Genomic DNA, 14,471 nt, shown 5'->3' with positions numbered 1-14,471 from the left:
TAACAGCAGCTTCACAGAGACTCTGGCTTAGGGGTCCCCTGAGCATTTGGGCCCCTGGGCCTGGGTGGCCTGTTTGGTAATACACCCATAGCTAAACTGCAGTTCTGATTGTGGTTTGTCCAACTTGTGTTACCATACCCCGGCAAAAGCCATTGCTCAACTGTTGTGAGTAGGTAAAATCAAATACTGTCCTGTCTCTCCATTTTATTACTTTCAAATGTATTAAAAAGTGAAAAGATGGCTATATAATGTCAGTATTATGGTTCGAGGTCCACAGTTTAATACATTCAGCGTCATACTTGTGTTTGGACATGTCGTCGAGCTAGTCTGCTGTCTCTGTCAAGTAGCAGTCCATCAGTCACGCACTCTACAGCAGGAAACAACATTTAAAAATGAAAGCTCTGCGCTTGACATTTACTGTACTTAAAAATAAAGTGCTTTTTTTTTTTACAAACTTGACATGCTTGACAAGTCACTTGTGGTCCATTCAGAATGTCTTCAGATGTAGACTATACAGTGGCGTGCACAGACTTTTTGAAGGGTAGGGGTGAAAAGAAAAAAAAAGGGCACATACAGCGCGTTCTCGCCACTGAAGAGGGCACTAAGTTCCGCATGTTTTCGAGGGTACTTTAGACATGTTTATATGTTATACAAATGGCACATTATATAGCCATAAAACAGACTAACTAGACAGACTACTCAAGTTAGTTTGTAGTTGGACTGTGAAGAACACACAGAGACATGGATGTATGAAAGAAATAACTCCCTGGGGGGGTCAGGGGGTCCTCCCCCAGAAAATTTTCAATTAAATAGATGCCATTTCCTGTATTCTAGTGCATTTTAACACCATATTAGCACCAGATAATCCAAACTGGTTCTGTGAGATATAGTTCTGGCTCAATATAGATCAAAAAAGGGCCCAACATAAAAGTCATTGCAACAGTAATGTTTTTACCACCCAAGCGGGCAGTTTAGTGTGTTTTTTCCACCCGAAAAGGCAGTTTAGTGTGTTTTTTCCACCCGAAAAGGCAGTTTAGTGTGTTTTGCCAACCAGGAGGGCACTTTAGCATGCATTTTTACCACCCAAGAGGGCAGTTTATCATGTTTTAACTAGCCAAGAGGGCAGTTTAGTGTGTTTTTTTTGGCTCCAAAGAGGGCACTTTAGTGTGTGTTTTGTCTTCCAGGAGGACATTTTGGCTCCCAAGAGGGCACTTTAGTGCACGTTTTGGCTCCCAGGAGGGCACTTTGGCTGCCAAGAGGGCACTTTAGCGTGCGTTTTGGCTCCCAGGAGGGCACTTTAGCACACGTTTTTCAACAATTGGGCCACGAGGGGAGGGGGCGCCCTCGTGGCTCTCCCAAAAACAGAGTCCCCTTCCCTCAGAAAACAGGGTTGGGGGGGCTCGGATCACTGGCATCATCATTTTTTGTTGGATTTGGATATGATGTTAGAACTTCCACTACAAATAAAACCAAAAGCATTTGACGATTTGTGTAATGACATTACTTGTACACTATAAAACATTGCAACACATAAACTGTTTTTGTTTTTCACTTGCTGCTGTACTGTTCCTGTCCCAACTCGCTGTGATTACAGTAAAAGCCGGCGTCGGTACATTCCTCATCTTCCTGGTTTTGTTTGCTGGGACCAGAGCAGCTCGGGGACAGACTGGGGACAGACTGGCCTATCAGCACCGCCGGTCCGAACATGCCTGCTGATACCAAAACATGAAGTCTAGTCATAATCAAACAGCCAAGTCCTGCAGGAAGGAAGCAGGCTTGGTCAGGGAGAGAAGGAGATGCTGTTTCACTGCATAAATGGGTAACTCATTCTTTAGTGTCATGACTTCAAAGAACTGGCTCACAGTCCAGTGAATAAACAGTGACATAGCTGTTTTGAATAGCAGGCATTCCTGGATGCTTCCTCACCAAGCTGAAAGGTGAGCCTCATTAAGCCGCAGCCATCTAATCACTCAGTGTACACTATGTATACGTAACAGTCTGTGTGGTCAGTGTTTCTGCAGGGAAATGACCTGTCTGTCATTTTTCTGGCAGAAATGGCCCCAGACCACCAGACATACTTTCTCCAGACATCTTCTTCTTAATACAGCTCATCGGCATGCCTGTACTGGACGACATTCTTCACATTATACTCTAGATTGTCATCGCATCTTCTTCTGTGTGCGGGCACACGTACACCAGATACAGTGATAGCTGATCACATTGCAACAGCAAACAAGCTACGCATCTCTGTAAACAGCCAGACGTCTGTGCGACACTGCTGATTCAAATCTTAATTGTCCATTCAGGCACCTGACGATGTCCATCTGCAATCAGACAGGCAAAATGCAGCAGGGGAATACGTGATGGATTGTGGCAGATTGGTGTCAGCGAGGGCAGAGGGGCAGTGTTAATATGCACATCCACTGGGACACTACAGACAAAGGCTGTGTGTACTCGTTTGCATGAACTTAACATGACTGTAGTGAGCAAGCACACAGTAGCCATGTGCAAACATCAATACATCAGGACCCAAACAAGATACAGTTCATTCATTTATTCATTCATTCATTTTCCATAACTGCTAATCCTGTTAGGAGTTAAGGGGTACACCCTGGAGAGGTCACCAGACTATCACAGGGCTGACACATATAGACAAACAACCATTCACACTGACATTCACAGCTATGGGCAATTTAGAGTCACCAATTAATCTGCATGTCTTTGGACTGTGGGAGGAAGCTGGAGTACCTGGAGGAAACCCACGCTGACAAGGGGAGAACATGCAAACTCCACACATAAGGGCTCCAAGAAACAGTGCTGATAACATATTCAGCATTAGATTATCAAGGTATTTGTATAATTAAATACAAGAGTGGTTAAGATTAGTTAATAAAATGAAAGGAAATCTTAAACAGAATTTAATAAGTAAATCAATAAAAAAATAGATAAATAAAAAAGTTTGCATACAAAAAAAGGTAATTCATTTGTTGTCAGAGATTTCTTTAAATATATTTCTATAATGTTTGGACAACTTATTGCTTTTAAAAGCAGAATAATTGATAGTTCTTCTCTTTGAAGGCACGCTAAGCACCGTTGGGTGACATCACTTCTGTTTACGTTTAACAATGTTATCAAACACAATGGAGCTAGCTCCCCCCAACACCCCTCGTCCTCCATGACTCTGTCATGAATGAGTGATAGCTGCTAGTTACCCTGGACGTACACACCTGGTTCAAGGGATAATGTACCCAACATGAAAATTCACCCAATATCTACTTACACTCATGCTGACAGAGGATCAGGTGAAGTTTTAGAGTCCTCACAACACTTGCGGAGATCCAAGGGGAGAGTGGGTAGCAACACAACTCCACCTAATGGAGGCTTACAGTGCCCCAGATTCAAACGTCCAAAAACACATAATTGAAACCACAAAATATCTCCATACTGCTCGTCCGTAGTGATCCAAGTGTCCTGAAGCCCCGACATAAAAAGTTGTTTGGAAAAACGTCATTTGAACGCTGTTTTTAGCCTCATTGTAGCCTGCTGCTCTAACTGCCTCTCTGTGCACAGCGTTCACGTGTGTGTGCTTGCTTTCGCTGGTCTTGCGCTGGCTGGTTGGTGCAGCCTTGACCAAAATGTTTTTGTTGCCATTTGCGAAGCTTGGGCACCCTACAGAGACCAGACTTTTTCACAGCATATTCAGGACATGTAGCTAGCGGATCTTATTCTTATTTCTATTGTCTTATGTCATGATGAAAGTGATAACACACGTTATGGAAGCTGTTGTGCATGGATGTAAATACAGTTGTGCCTTCAGATTTCAGCTTGCCCTTTTGTGTGCCTTGGGTATTAAAAGTTTGAAACCCATTGGCCTAATACTTTCGTAGTGGAGACATGAAATTAATTAAATGCCAACTTGCATTGTTAAATTACGCAATTTTTGAGTATGATCTAGACAGACACTGCCCAGACTGTATAATGGAGGTAAATCATAGTCAGGTCTGTAAAAAATGTTTAAAACTTTTAAAAAGGTGATAGGAGGCAATATTGAAAATAGAGTGGAAACATCAGTCATGGTGAAATAACAGCACACTAAACTCACACAGTGTTATGACTATCAACGGCCGAAGTTGAACACCCATTCCGCCCCTGACTGAATGCATGTGAGTTCTGGAATGTCGTGACAGCTCACACTGATTTGCAGCTTCCCCAGTCTTTATGAAAAAGTCAGTCAGGAAAAATATGTGAAACAGCAACTGCTTTCTAAGAAAGACTTCAGAGAACATTGAAATTCACTCAAAGAAAACTCTTCGCTATTAGTCAGGATGACAGCTGTCTGATTAAAAGTTGGGACTAAAAAAAAGGGACTGTCCTGCATTCAGAGTTGTTGCTGTTGTTGTTGTTGAATTGACTCATAATTATGTCATCTGCACAGACAATCTCCAAAAATGGAACTGTTTTGCATATCCACCTGCACAGGCAGACATACACGCGGAAGTCATGCAAGAAGAATTTCTATCCTCATTCTTCTCCACGTGGGGTATCCACTTGGTTGTTTATTAAGTGCTTCCTCACTCATTTTAACCATTATGTGGGCCATAAATCTTTTGCACCCTCCCACCACTTCCAGCGACAGGGACATCGAGTGAGCACAGGATCAATATAACGCAGCGTATCTGCCCATTAATCATTCTGAAATGGGGCAACAGGCATGCAGTGCTTCTTGATTTGCTGGAGAAGCTCACACTCCTGCAGACCTAAACCTCCACAGACCTAGCCTCACACCTCATCTAAAAAAGCAGCATTTGCTTGCCCGTTGGAGGAGATTAACCTTCTTACCATTCTTCAGAAGATAAGCTCTTTGTCATCTGATACTAAAGTACAGAGCGTCATCAGTCCTAAAAAGGTCAAACAGAAGTGACTGTCAAAAATAGAAGTGATGGTCATAGATCGTTTGACGGAAATAGTTTTTGCTTTAAGTGAACTGTTTTGCATATTGATTCATATCATCCCAGCAGAGCCTCTTAAAGGTACAGTATGCAGGATTGTCAGTCACTGGTTGTAAACACAACATTCAAACTTGGCCCCTCCTGCCTACACTACTGGTGTGTACCAGGTCCTCAAGAAGTGTGCTGGACTCTGAAGCCAATTTTCATAGTGGCCATACAGTGGAATTACAACTCCTGTACCTGCCACATTATGCCACTGGGCTCAAAAAGACTTTTTCTCATAGACTTACATTGGGAAAGAGATGTAAATCAGGATACGTTTTTTGAGCCTCACAACCCCCGTGAAATGACTTCTGATAATGTTTGTCTAGAAGGGCCACAAGATTAAAATATTTTATTCCCATTCAAATTAGTGGAGCACTAACTGTAAGTAGGTGTGTCAGCCTGCATAAGTCCTTAGTGCGGTTGCTCTATAGGCACAATAATGCAGAAGCAGCACTGCAGTCATAACTTACCACAGAAATAGAGCTTTTTTTTTTTGCTTCATGTGCAACTTTCATAGAGATGAATGGGGTCCTGCCTTTAACGCTGTGTCCACGTCTCTTAACACATCTATGGTACATACACACAACCTGCTGTACTATTTGGGAACATTAAATTTGTTGTAAGATAGAAAAACCGAAGCTCTAACAAGCTAAGCTAACCACCAACAAGAGTTTAATTTTCTCTAGGTCGTTGAGACATATCCTGGACTGTAAAAAAACAAACTGAAGGAGGACATTTGCAAACACATTCGAAATCACAGAGGTTCTTACAGAAATGAATGGACTCCTGCTTGACTCAGGCGTCACTCTTGTTTTGGGGCTTGACATTGCTCTATTCACAATTTCCATAGCTTCCTCTTGGATGCATACTGCTTGCAGTCCTTGGTCACTACCTTTTTATGAATGACCCAGGAATATCTGAACACAGCAAAATAAGAAGGAAATCAAAAAATACAGGCAGAGGGTAGAAAAACACACTGCCACTTAAGTGGTGATTAAGATGAATTACTTTCATCTATACATTGTTATTTAGGAAAATTGACTGTATGCTTTTTAAGTGTAGTAAATGCCTTTGCACACCAAGTGCGTATTTCCTTATTCATTCATTTTCCATAACCACTTATCCTGTTAAGGGTCGCCAGGGGGCTGTTTTATAGATGGTGAGAATTTGAATACGAGACAAAATAGAAAGACATGCTTGCTCTCTTGCTTCTATTCACTGAAGGTACTTCACTGGCTGTCACCACTCTCTGCCCACATCATGCATTGGACACCACAGCTACCTGAAGGGGCTGAGCTGTCATCCCTCTCTGTCTCCACAGACATGCTATGCGCCATTTTCTTCTCTTTTATTGCAGATGTATGTGTCCCTCAGGTTACACCACATTTCTAAACAGGTTTGTAGTCAAACAAATCTCTAGGCTGTAGAAAATAGAATCGGTTACGAAAACTTAAATGACAAACAAAAGTTGGGGAGTCAAAAGCATTGATGCAATGAGAGGTTATATTTATCTTTAGACTTATGTCATTTCCGGACTAAAAATACAGACTTGATGTGCAAAGGCCTTTATTTTCTATGGTTGCCATTCCTGCTTTTGATCAACTTATCAGCTCAATCTGCGAGGGTGGTGTTTTTAAAGGTATGAACCTGGATATCGGAGTGACATCATTGCTGACAAATCCATGATAGAGATATACTAATGAGCTAATAATATGAAGAAAGATTAGCTGGGTTAGGATATGTAAAAGTAGGTCAAAGCACGCTCTATGAAGTTGTTTTTCCCATTTGATTTCAACATAGTCTAAAAGTCCAGTTTTCCAAAGGCTAAATTAAAACTGTAACACAAGCAGCGTTATTCTTATTATCGCTATTATGCATTATAGTCTCTCTCAAAACTTTCCCACTTCTCTACCCTGTCAGTCCGTCTCATGCCCTCTGGTTTCTACTGACAACATGAACCTTTAAACATGGCTTACAAATATATTCTTTCATTTTTAATAAAGGTTCAGTTATTTCCAAAAACTGCTTGGAACAAACAGGTGTAAGTGGCTCGTGCATTTGTTTGGGACTCTTTTCAGTGGCGTATTAATACACATTTGGTGTTCTAGTGAGTATTCATGTCAGCAGGATGGTGTTTGTGGGACTGAGTCAAATATATACTACAGTGTTCATGTTAAAGGAACATGTCACCCAGAGAAACAGTATAGCTCAGATTTTATTTATGACTAATAATTACAATGAACACGTATTTTAATGAGGATTGTAGACCTTTTTCCCAGCACATATTTTGACTTGTAATTGATATGGTTATGGCTATGTTTCAGCATGTCCCCCAGCATGAAGTAGTGTCTTGGAGCTTGCTTACCTGAATGGAATGCAGCCATCATCAGTGTTATCAGTTACACCTGTGCGTTCCCTGCTTTGACATCTCAACATGTCTGCAGTGAAAAAGGTCTTTTATAGTCACTCAAAGAAAATTCCAGTGTTATGAGTTTTTCTTTTCTCTTTATCCATATTTTGTATTTGTTTATGACCCATTAGAACACTTAAGCATTTTAAAAATTAACTTATTGTGTAATGATTTAAAAAGTTAATGTGTTATCACATTCTGTTTGTTATAACAATATCTAACTGTTGAACAAGGATTAAAGTGCATTCTGTGCAACTGCATCAGAACACTACCATCACTGTATCGGGTAAAACAAACAATTAACTTCCTGCCACTGTTTCATATTTACATTTCTGGGAGAGCGACACGTGTTGAGACAAAACATGAAGGCATGTCATAATTTATGTTTTCGTTTTCAGTCTTAGTTGCAAACCAGTCAAGGCAACTGCCAAACTTAAAAAAAAAAAAAAGAAAAAAGATTTACTGTAACTCCAGTCTGGTCTCACTTCCAGGATGTCAAAAATAGCTGGGTGGGCAGTGATGCTGAGGGCATACTTTAGTGCCTGTATGAGACGCACCAGGCTTGTAAACCCATCCGCATATTTATTAGACATTCAGACTGGTGGATGGGTCCAACAAGCACAGGACTTTTTACCTATGAGATCTGTTTTTGCGTCCCGTCTGAAAATAAAAGTCAACATTAAGTTAAATTGACACGTAAGTCATGAGTCCCTTGTAAGTCAGTCGTTAGTCCTGTGAGTCAGCTAGAACCTGACTCAGTATCTCCAACACATTCTCACTCCAACCTTGTCACATATCAATGTTTGGTCATGGACTTTCCACCTCCAGACACAACGTGAAAAGTACCCTTGGTGTTGGTTGTTGACGTTCTGGGACGCAGTGTCAAGTTCTGCCTGTTACATGCATTGTCTTCTTTCAAAATACACTTCTGTTTTCACAGGAAATTTAACTTTTACATACCGTCTCTTTCAAAATGGTCGGTATGTGTTGGATCCATCCACCACCCCTCCCTCCTGCCCTACTCAGACTTTCGCTGCCTTAAGTTTTGCTCTTGTCCGCCTTGTTTCCCCGACACCGCTGAGTGCCTTTAAACTATAACAGCGACCGGCCACGTATCATGCCAATGTTAACGGACGGCTTCTTTCCATCAGTCTCTGATGCCGCAAGTCACTATTCTAGTGCCCGATTTCGACGACTTCGGAATGAGACCAGGTTGGTATCTTGTTTGCTTCAACAGGTTGTTGCAATTTTAGAGGGACTTTTGCTTTGGAGCTACGGTTTATTACAATATTTCTATGCAGCGTTGCAGACTACAGCATGGGTTGCCGGAAAATACACAAATTATTTTTTTTTAAGAAAAAGGTTAAAGAAAAGTACATACATGTTAATAATTTAGCTGTTCCCCCCTGCTTCCAGGCTTTTTGGTGGTGGATAGGCTAACCAAATCCTGACTTTAGCTCCTTACACAAAGACATGATATCAATCTTTATTCGAGCAAAGCACTGAACACCCCTCTATGGTCCACTAAGCTGCACAATCACTAAGCAGAGGACTGAAATCTGAAGTCGTCTTGTCTCGCAAAATCTTTAATGTAAGGCCTGTTTCTTCCTAAACCAGTGGGCACCACACCCGCATTCTTTTTTGGGGAACACAACACCTTGACCCACAACACAACTCATCCAATCAAAGCTATTACCCCAGCCTAAGGCCCTCTGCTTGTCTTCACCATGCTAATGCCCATTGATGATCAGACAATGGGTGCAACTGCATGGCAATGACACACTTTATTTGTACTGCCCACTCAAACCACAGTAAAGACAATTACACAAACAATCTTTAAACATTAACAATGCCTTCAGGTAGCATATGGGCTATGATCATCAGCACATTATTATCTAATACTTTAATGTGTACTCAGCTTCCCTCCTTGTTGGAAATTTTTTTTCTTTTTCAGTTTTAACTTGTTGATCCAAAAGGGTGGGAGGTAAAACCATTACAACGACCTTGTTCGCAAAGGAATGTAAATTCCAATGGGTAAATTCCATCTCAGTCTGAGATACTAACATGCCATCATTGTACATGTGGGGGGAAAACGGATCTAATACCCTGCTGGGAATGTTTATCCTCTTATAAACATTACAGACACTGGCTCGAACCTCGATCTTATCAATCTATGCGTTCACAAATTCCATAACTTCAGACACCTTTGTTTTATTTTCTAGCCTAAATATATCTGACACTCTGCAGATCTTTGGGTAACTAATTATAGTCTGAGGAATCTCCCTTCAAAACAAAGACTCTTTCCTCAAGCAACTTTTTTATCAAGTTTCCGTGATGCTCAAGCTCCTCTGGGTAAACTCCCATCCTCAGCTTTATCGTGCAGGGACGCCCAGGATGATTATTCCTGTTGACAGGAGAGAGGTTGGCAGTGGATGACAATCACTGTGCCACATAATATGTTAGGTGTTAAGGCAGCAGAAAATGGTACAACAAAAGTAATGTGCAAAATATTTGGTTCTAGAGTCGTGGGGATGCAGTGACTCCAAATGACTGATATGACTACCATCTTTTATCACTGCATCATATCCGCAATCCACCGGTGGGTGGGCCAATAAAAATTAACGCTGTAATTTATTTCGGGTGGATTTGTCAGTTATATTCACATTTAAATAAAAAAAATTTTGTAATAATTTGAAATGTAACCACATTCAATCTTTTAATTGTTTAAGTCAAAAAAATGCGCCTATATGAAAAGCCAATGAGCACTAATGGCTGGACATAAGTGGGTTGGGTGCGGGTCTCTAAATTTTAGAACATAATTACGTCAGGTGGGTGGCGGGTGGATGATTGATGAGTGCATGAGGATTTGGGTGTGCTCAAATGCCATCCACGCATCTCTACTAGTGACACCTCTCTCTGAGGCCGTTACATTAACTGCAGTCAGCATCCTCTGCACACCTGCATCGACAATAACAGTGACTAACAAACCACTGACTGTGATTGACCAGCATCGTGTTGATAGAATAGTGGAAAACAGTTACAATCACATTAAGTGTAGGAGCCTAAATGCAGTTCTTACATTTGTAACAATTTTTTGACCTCTCTCTTATATCTTTGACCTTTTTCTTTACCTCTTTTTTTAGATTTAAAAAAATGGACAACTGTCTCTGTACCAACTTTGAGTTTAGAACTGTTAAAGTATTCTGTTAAACTTTATCGAGTGATCTGGCGGAGTTTTCTGCATGCGGATAAGGACAAAGCACATCCTGATTTTGCCAAGTGGTTGTTCCTGAGAACATTTCTGATGTTGAGCTAGCTACCAAGCTGGCACATAGCTGTCAAGTCTCCCGTTTTGGCCAGGAAACTACTGTATTTTACCCCTCTTTCCCGCCGTCCTCCCGTATTAGTATTTTCCCGTAAATCTCCCGTATTATAATTAAAAAAACCAACAACATTCCTCTGCCTCTCCAAACTGAACTCTGTCACTAGCCTCGCGAGAAATGCCACCTGCAGTAGCCTGGGTGGCAGTTGTCACGAGGTTAGTGTCGACAGCGGGTCTGGTTGACAAGTGGTTATTTTAGATTTCCTGTACACCTGTCTTAAAATGTAAGGTATACTGATGCTTGGTTGGGGTGGTGGGACGGCTTGCGGCGGGCACCGGAAAATTTCCCTTATTTTCAAATCCAAAACTTGATAGGTATGAGCTGGCACGCTAGCTATCTGTTATTTGATGTTGTCTTCAGACTATCAAATCAACGTTGACCTCAAGTCATCATTGCTTTATACTGTTATGTGATGCTATCTTCAGACCATCATATGGATGTTATGCATTGATAACACAATATTGCAGCTAGCTATATTTTTTGTTGATGCTTTCTACTTGTCAATTGCTTGATCATTTTAGTAAATAACTTCCCCAACTGCTCATTTAAAAAGGCCAACACATAAATAGGTGTTCTTAGTTTATCATGCGCTTTAGATTGGTTCCCCATAAAGAATCACTTTCATTATACAGCACTTTCTGTCACTGGGCACAATCCTGGAAAAAAATTAAGCATAGAGTTGGCGAGCTAGTGCGCTAACGCTACATGACACACTACACGGTGGTCCACACCAATCAACCCTGGTCGTCTTTCACGACGTGCGTGATGTCATTGGGTTATTCTTGTCCTATTTTTATTACTTTTACTATTATTTCAGTCAATGTGTCTGTTCATAGGCCAGCCGAAATATTGTTTAAGTAATGTAAAAAAAGCGCCAGCAGATCACAGGAGCTACATTTGAAGTACCGTGCGCAAACATGCAAGTCACTGAATCCTCCACAACAAGTCCCTGCAGATCTTTCACAATAATAGCCTATTTAGAAAATGAAGGGATTCTCTAAACTGATGTTATAAGGGGCTTTTAATTTGAAACAGATACAGAGTTTGAAATGACGGCGTGATGCCTTAACTTTATCAAGGCAAACTGAAGCGATCAAAAGTAAAAACTATAAAAGTACAGAGGGAATAATAAATAATGGCCCGTTTATAATGTTGTATGCTTCAAATGAAGCTGGTAGCTTTTCCTTGGGAATCCTTGCAGATTCTGTCCATTTAATCATTAGTAGATGTGTCTATTGTTTGTTAACTCTCCCCTGGCATTTTGTTCACCATTATGCACTATTTTTGTTAAATAAAAAGTTATTGAAGAGGGAAAAATAAGCTTTTGGAGCTGGCACAGCAAGTTCACACAATTCAATAGAGGCATTATACTGCCAACTTCTGTCTCATAACTATGCATAGCATACCTCTTTTGTGGAGCAGTTAATACTCAGAGGACTGTTAAATTAAAGTGAATGTTCTATCTGGCATCACAATCGCAAACACTATTACTTGAATATTATGACGAGACAGTGTGCCACTATAATGCTCCCTGTGGCCGATGTTGGAATGCATACACCTTTTTCCACCTGTCTACCCATCATGAAAGTGTTTGTTCTGTACAGTCACATTGCTGCCTTGCGTGTCTGTAAGTCCATGAGCAGACGATGTGTCATCACTGAGACAGACTTTGTTGAGTCCTGGCAGAAAACCCTGTCTGTGAGATGTGACCTTTCTGTTAAATTTGCTCAGATAACGCTGTTGTACTTTTCCAAAACTCTTTTTACAAGTAGTGGAAACTTTTCTGAAAACTTTGTTCTCACTCACTTTGTAACTTTACTTATTGTCTTCTGTTTGAGCTGTCAGGTCATAAAAAGCCTGAAAAACTTGGTTTCAAGGTTGTTGTTTTTTGTTTTTTTTTTACTGCAAAACCTTGAAACCAAGTTTTTGCAGTTGCTGTAATTGGACTGTTTTAATATAAGCAATACAATTTCAACTGACAGGAAGTGACTGTTCCAGAATTTAACTTTTGATGCAATTCACCATGGTCCTATCTTTGTATCAAACATTGCTTTTGTTTCCAAATGATCCTGTCAGCCACCACATTATCAGTCGCTGTAAAGCAACAATAAAAAAGCAGCAGCACCTAGCTTCTGCAACAGCAAAAATCAAGACCATCCATAAAACTGACAAGTAAAGTAACCATTTGGATGAAATTGCATCATGTGAGGTTTGCATCATTCTTTTTATCCCTTAAAGACTGTAATATCAGCCTCCAAGCTTACACACGATCACAGATTGTCTCCGTCTCCCTGTCATTTCAAATATCCCTTTGTGAGCTACATCTTAACTGAGCTCATTCCTCACTTCTTTGGAAAAGTTTGGTATTATCACTTGAACTAACCACCGGAGAGTCTGGTTCCAAGAAAGGTTCAGCATAAGGATGCGAAGACAACTGCAGTGACCTTATCCAACAATAGCATCCACATGATTTCCACTTGTATGAAGGAATGTTTAATCCCCCAGACAACAGCTAGCACCTCTGTGCTTTATTCTGTGACAAAGCCAAATGATGTGTTTATGCCACAAACAAGGGAACATGATCAGGATTTGCAAATGACGTGTTGAAACCAGATATAATACTTTGTTTTTGTTAAACTGAATCTGAGATTAGGTGTCACAGACTTATATTTTCACTGAAAAACATCTACAACCCCCTCGTTGTCACATATCCCTTCTCTTTTCATTTGAAGGTGTTCTTTATACTTTATATTCAACAGTATATTTGTTGCAGCTTATTTTTATCTCTTTTGTTATATTTTCGTATTGCACATTTTCCTTTGTAGTCATTTTTCTTAGCACACTGTTGTTGTGCACACCTTCACAAGTCACCCGTGTCTTTGATTTGAAATACAGGCCTGAACGCCTTATTATATTACATTACATTGATGTAGAGGTGGAGGAGGTATTCAAATCCTTTAGGTTAGTAGAATGTCATACTCCAATAACACTTAATTAGGTCTTACATTTAAAGTATAACTAAAAGCTGTCATAATCAACAATAATATTTCAACAGTTGATCAAATGACCAAATGTCTATGTGAGATGCGTCACTCACAGTGATAAACCTACAGAGACATTTTACTGTTGTAGTTGATCAAGGTGGAGCTTGGCTGTAATTGATTTATATACAGTCAACACTATAGACGTGCATCATATTTTACCAGATAATCCAACCCCATCGCAGTACCTCCAAGTCTGAGGCCATGGTTCTCTGCCCGAAAACAGTGGATTGCCCTCTCTGGGTTGGGAGTGAGTCACTACCTCAAGCGAGAGAGTCCAAGTAACTTGAGGTCTTGCTCATGAGTGAAGGTAGAATGGAGCACGAGAGGAGCGGTGGTTCAGTGCAGCATCTGCCGTGATACAGGTGCTGTGCTGGACCATCGTGGTGAAGAGGGAGCTGAGCTGGTAGGCAAAGCCTTCAATTTACAGGTCCATCTACGCCCCCCCCAACCCCCCCCCCCCCAAAATGAGTTTCCTCCGGGGGGTGGCTGGGCTCAGCCTTAGAGATACGGTAAGGAACTTGGAGTAGAGCTGCTGCTCCTTCATTTCAAATGGGGTCAGTTGAGGTAGTTCAGGCATCTGATCAGGATGTGCCCTGGGCGCCTCCTGTTGGAGGTGTTCTGGGCACGTCCCACTGGTAGG

Source organism: Epinephelus fuscoguttatus, linkage group LG17 (assembly GCF_011397635.1).
Source record: "Epinephelus fuscoguttatus linkage group LG17, E.fuscoguttatus.final_Chr_v1".
NCBI classification, from domain to species: domain Eukaryota; kingdom Metazoa; phylum Chordata; class Actinopteri; order Perciformes; family Serranidae; genus Epinephelus; species Epinephelus fuscoguttatus.
Note: the sequence above shows the minus strand (reverse complement) of the source record.